Source organism: Lactuca saligna, chromosome 7 (assembly GCF_052625555.1).
Source record: "Lactuca saligna cultivar CGN05327 chromosome 7, ASM5262555v1, whole genome shotgun sequence".
In the NCBI taxonomy this organism is placed as follows: domain Eukaryota; kingdom Viridiplantae; phylum Streptophyta; class Magnoliopsida; order Asterales; family Asteraceae; genus Lactuca; species Lactuca saligna.
Window position 1 is genome coordinate 75351538 of NC_136423.1, and position 6379 is coordinate 75357916.

Consider the following 6379-nt stretch of genomic DNA (forward strand, 5'->3'; position numbering starts at 1 on the left):
TCCAACACCTATTCTTAAGACTGTAGGTTGTAAAGAATCTTTAAGAAGAAGACCAACATGGATGGGAATGTGCACACATTTAAAGCTAGGTTGGTGCAAAAGGTTTTATTCAAACTCAATGAATTGATTATAAGGAAACGTTCTCACCAGTAACGAAGATAAATTATATATGGTTGAGTTTAAACAAAAAAATTCACTTAATATTTTCGGGATGTTACATTTGTGGGAGGACCCCAACATTCACTTGTTATTTATGTTATGTATGGTATGTGGTATATCAGGGAACTCGATAAACTTTGTGTTTATGATTTTATATTTAAATATTGCAGGTTTTCTTATATTAAAGGAAGGGCGCGACTTGATTTGATCACATTCATTGGAGATTTTCGCACTTAATAACTTTTATTTATATACTTTAATTAATGTTTTGAATAAAATAGAAAATTTATGGTTGAAATTCAGGACGTTACAAATATATATATATATATATATATATATATATATATATATATATATATATATATATATATATATATATATATATATAATTCATTAATATCATATTAAATATCAAGTTTTATATATGTTATTTGTTTACAAATTAATTTGATTATGTTGATTAATGGTTGTGATTTTATTACGAAAAAAAAAACACGAATAAAGTCGACGTTTAAAAAAAATATAAATCAAGTTCTTTACTATTATTTAAATTATGTTCTAATAAAACAAATTTTGACCTAGATAATTAAATGAGTCATCAAAGCGAAAGTCTTGATCCTAGTATTAGTCATTTATTTTCATTTTCATTTTTATGGATTATTGTGTTTTTTTTTTTCATTTTACTCAAATGTTTCCTTAATGGTACAAACTCATGATTTTATAAAATATTTAAAGTCACAAATCTTAAAAATTATATTCATAATGGTTCATATATTTATTTTTAAAATAAATTATAATCTTGCTCGTAAAAACTATATATTTAATAGTTAAAAAATAATTAAAAAAAGTTTTATTAATTAAGATTTGAATTATAAATAATGATAAATTTTTAAGTTGTGATTTTTAGGTGTTTAAACCTAATTTTTCAAATATAAACATAAACATATTATCATATTTTCTCCTTGACACTCGCTTTGAAAAGGTAAGTTCAATCACGCCCTTAAATTTCGTTTTTTTTTTTTTTCTTGTTTAGGAAAAATATTTTTAACAACGTCCGTCCCGATCATCTTCTCACTCGTTTCCATGCGTCTGTCATGGCCGATGGCTGATAACAACCAGGGCACCACATCAATTTCACCCCCTCTTTTTTCATCATACAATGACAAGATACGTCCCATAATTGACACCATCGACAAGCTCCGCAGCCTTAAAGTCATCGAACAAGGCATCCCAGACCCCACCATCATTGTTGCAGGAGAAAATTACTCGGGCAAAGCAAGCGTTATAGAGTCACTCGTCGGCATTTTTCCTCCATTTGCACGGGAGGCCTGTTCAAAGGTTCCTCTTATAATGAGGCTTCAAAACCATCAGAATCCTGCACCGGAGTTCGTACTGCAGTATCAGAAAAAGTCTGTTCGGATCATGAAGGAAACGCTAATATCCGAAGCAATTAATCAGGCTACATTAGAGATCGCCGGCATAGGTAAAACTATACCGAATGTACCTCTAACTTTGTTAGTGAAGAAGAAAGGTATTCCGAATCTCACCATAACTTATTGGCCCGGAAAATATTGGTATTCCACGTCCGAAGATAAGTCGAGAGACAATTTCGAACATATCTCAGGTACCTTTTTTCCTCGGTGTGATTCTAAATAATTTCATACAATTTCAATTGGCATTTCTATTTATTTACCTGAAAATATATATATGTTTCATCTCCAACAATTCAAAACTTAAAAGGTCTTATATTACTATCATGTATGAATCGTCTTGGGCGGTTTTTAAAAGGTATATGGCTAATTGCAATGCATAATTTGCACATGCTACTTCTAAAAAATAAAAAATATGTAACGCTGACATCTGCTTGTATTTTCATAAGTAATAGAGTCGTAAATGCTTTTGTTAAAAAAATAACAATGCAACGTAAAGAAAATTTACATTGTGTGACTTACAAAAGCCAAAAAATAAGCTTAAAATCTAAGTGTAAGTTTGGGGAGATTTTGTTTTAATTGTTTCAGATATCACCAAGGGGTATATAAACCCAAAGGAGAGTATCATTTTAAATGTTTCTTCTGCGCGCAGTAGACTCCCATCTATTCGCACGTCACATAGAGTGGACACCAGAGAAGAGAGGACGCTTGCAGTCATTACCAAATGTGACGAGTACCATAACATTGATCTTAGTAAAGCCATTTCAGAAAATAAATTCAAGATTCGCAACCGCTATCACTTTATCAGAAACAGAATCAACGATGAAACCCATGAGGAAGCTCGAATTCAAGAAACCACACTCTTCGAATCATCTCATTTGTTGTCAAAGATTGAAAAGTCCATGGTGGGTATTCCTGCTTTGGCCACTAGGCTTGCAAAAATTCATTTAGTAATCATATTGAGATGTCTTCCAGACATCGTCAAGAAGATCAATGAGGGGATTTATGCTCTGGATTTGGAGCTGAACCAATTACCCAAAAACTCTATGAGTATTCCTGATGCATTGATTGCTTTTATGCATATCGTTGGGTCGTTCAAGGTAACTCTTCAAAATATCTTGATAAAAGGTGAGTACGATCATGAGTACATTGACGAAAAACAAATGCATTGCAATCCGCGGTTGGTTGAAATGCTAGATGAATTTTCAAAAAAACTCAACTCGGTTGTCAAATTCTCTGAAAATTTCCTAGTTGAGGAGTTGGATGTTCTAATGGAAGCTAATGGGATCTGGTCGTCACTTTTCGTTCCTCACTCTGCTGTCTTATGTTTGCTCGAGACAAAACTCATCAATATCTCTACCTTTCCCATTAACTTTGTAAAAAAAGTGTGGGATTATCTTGAAATTGTTTGTGTTAGAGTCTTGATTGATCATCATGGAGATTATCCACAACTGCTTTCATCCATGAGGGAAGCTCTTCAGAATGTAATGGAGAAAATGAAGATTGAGTTTTTAGGAAGAGTTGTAGAAATGATAGAGATGGAAAAAACCACAGATTATACCTGTGACCCTAATTTTGTTGCTTCTTGCAATTACAAGCTCATGGGAAATCGTGATGAGTTTTTGAAGGCAATGTGCAATCATGTGGAGGAGATAAACATGGAAGGTCATGATAAGATCAATGTTAAGCATCTGTTTAGTGTCCCCGGAAATACAAGGGATCAAGCATTTGATTTAAAAATGAGGATGACGTGTTACTGGGAAATTGTTCTGAAAAGAATGGTGGATTGGATGGCACTTGAGCTTCAGTTTTTGGTGAAAAAATTGGTGAACAAGGAGATGGAAATGGAGATGGTGAAGGAGGCGATGGTACATGGTGGTATAGAAAAGATGTCGGAGGAACTATCCTCCTCCGGAAAAGAGAGGGTGAGGCTTCAAAAAAGCATTAGCATATTGCAGAAATCACAAGAAATCATGGAGGAAGTCAGGATGGCATTATTGTTTCAGCCAACTAGAGGGCCGATATAGACATAGTATTTTAGATTGAATCACAACTTTTTGCAAATAAATTTGGTTTTTATCCTTAAGTATATTAGTTTCCACTTTTCAACATTGCACAAGGTCCATATGTTCAAATTTAGTTGAGAATATCATTGACAAATTATGGATGATTAAAAGGACCAAAGGAAGATCCATCACGAAGAAAATGCAAAAGTCCTAAACATCACTAATCGTGATATGTATATCTACCCTAAACACCAAAATAGTGTTTTTTTTTTTTTTTTTTGAGTTAACTTAATTGACCAAGTAAATATCAAAATGAATCAATTTTGCCACTAATGGCTCAAAAATTATAAGGTAAAATTTTTATTTATAAAATTCAACCATACACCATTTATCATTTTCAATCATTCAAAAGTATATCCTAGTAAAAATAATTACCAGGGTAGAATCCTATATTCATAAAGTTGCGGAAACATGGATGGACGTGCTACGATCAAGTCGGATCATTCCCTTTCGAACCGTAAGTACCCGAAACCATAACAATAAAAACTGTAAACACACAAAGATTAGTGAGTTACCAAAAATACCACATACCATACATATCAAATATACATCACTCCCTGCCTGACATTCATTAGACTCGCACTGTAACACCGTAAATTTTCAAATAAAATTTTCATTTAAAATCATATAATTCTCAGAAAACATTTCATAAAGTCTCGTTTATTTAAATTACAAATAACAACTACATAATTGTTTGATTAACTAAGAATCCTCGAAACAAAACTTCATCACTAGTGTGTACAATCAAGTCGGTGCCTTCCCGTGATCCTAAGAAAAACCTGAAACACATAACACACAACATAGAAAGCACGAAGCTTAGTGAGTTCCCTAAAATAGCACCCACTCAGCTCATTAGCCACTCGAGGCTATGTCACTGTAAGACCCTCCGGTCAATGTATCTCAGTGGGACCCTCTAGTCCCATACAATCCTAACCCTGTAAGCTCAACATAATATATAGCATAAATCACAAAGACATAATGCAGGATATTGCAACACTTAATATAGGCACATAAGATACTCTGGTCACACGTAGATCACTACTCATAGTATAGTGAGAAGACTCATCTCGAAGCAAGCAAGTAAGCAGTTATCCTCATAATTGAATCTCGACCTAGCCACCGCCTAACACATAGGGTAAATATCTCTAATCAATACTCGAATTCTCAATTCTAGTTAAACAAAAGGTTACTCCTTCTCTCTCTACTCGGGAAGTGGGTAAAAGACCATTTTACCCCTCCCTGGTCTCCATTACTCACGATTGACCCAACCCTAAAGTCAACAGAAGTCAACTCGAGTTAACAGTCCTTGTTTGAACCGACTCGCCGAGTGCACTCATGCAACTCGTCGACTCTACTCGCATCCTCAGAAGTCTCATAAAGGTTCAGCACAACTCGTCAAGTTTACCCCTAACTCGCCGAGTTATCGCATGATCAAGCTTATCGGGACAAACCCTCACCGACTCGTCGAGGCAACCTATAGACTCGGCGAGTTCCTTCGATCTGATTTCCCATTCAGACATCCAAAGTCAGATCTATCATTGAAACCCTAGATCTAGCCCTTTAAGACACAAAAGTTACATAAAGTCTTGACCTTTATGTTCATGCATGGCATAAATGCCTCAAAATGCCAATACAAAGCCCTTGAAGGGTTTGGTGCCCAAAGTCTAGTCTCTAGCTTAATAAAGTTCAGGTCTTTGGGCTCATAAGACCCTCCATACTTCAGATCTGAGGTTTCAACCTCAAATCATATGAAAGAAGGCTCAATGACTCAAACAATTGGAAGAAAACCCCAAAAAACTTCTCATAACAAAATCTCCATAGAAAAGAGCAAGTCATCATTTTTTACCTCAAGTAAAGTCTGTTGAATATGAGTATCCAAAGCCTCCTCTTGCCCCAACCTCAATACTCTTCACTTCTCCTCCAAAGAATGCACAAACAACCACCAATCTAGCTATTCTCTCACTCTTTAGCTCTAATGACGATTAGGGTTTTCTCTCAACGGTGAAAGGTAACTAGTGAGTCGCATATGGGGCTATAAGTGCCCTTAAATAGTCCCCAGACCTGGGGATTTAGGGTTTCACCACACGGCGTCTACTTGGCGAGTTGGCTCTCGGACTCGTCTAATAGACCACTAATCCCATGTGGCAAACCGCGACTTTACCCGACGAGTTAGGCTCACAACCGTCGAGTCACTCAATAAACCTTCAACATTAATTCATGAAATAATATACTGGGAGTCTGGATGTTATGATTCTCCCCCACTTGAATTAGATTTCACCCTCGAAATCGCTCCTCAACAACACATGCATCGAATCCTAATAACCAGAAAACATTAATGAAAGGATCTCATCCCACACATCTACCTCCCTCCATAGACACCCGAATCCCAACAGGAACTCCCAACCCTGAAAAGGGCAGACCCCTTTGCTGCTACGATATCCCTTCTGACTCCAAGAAACTGGAAACTCTAGTGGCCTGTCTCACTGCCAGACCACCCTCTCAAGATATCACCATGTTACCCGCTCCTCGAATAACAAATCTCAATAGCTCACCGTCCCCCTGGTTCTCTCATTGCGACTGATAGAAACAAGTCAATGCCCAAAAATTGGCTACTGATCACTCATACTAAATATACTAGTCGATCCAGATCATACTCCAGAGGAATAGAAGGGTTACATTTCACCGGGCCCCTCTACTATACTGCTAACAGAACCCATTTGAACA

The 6379-nt window shown here is 35.9% G+C and overlaps 1 pseudogene; it reads left to right on the forward strand.

The window, feature by feature from the left end:
• Positions 1-1260: 1260 nt before the first annotated feature.
• Positions 1261-3616, forward strand: LOC145007065 (dynamin-related protein 4C pseudogene; annotated as a pseudogene).
• Positions 3617-6379: the final 2763 nt, after the last annotated feature.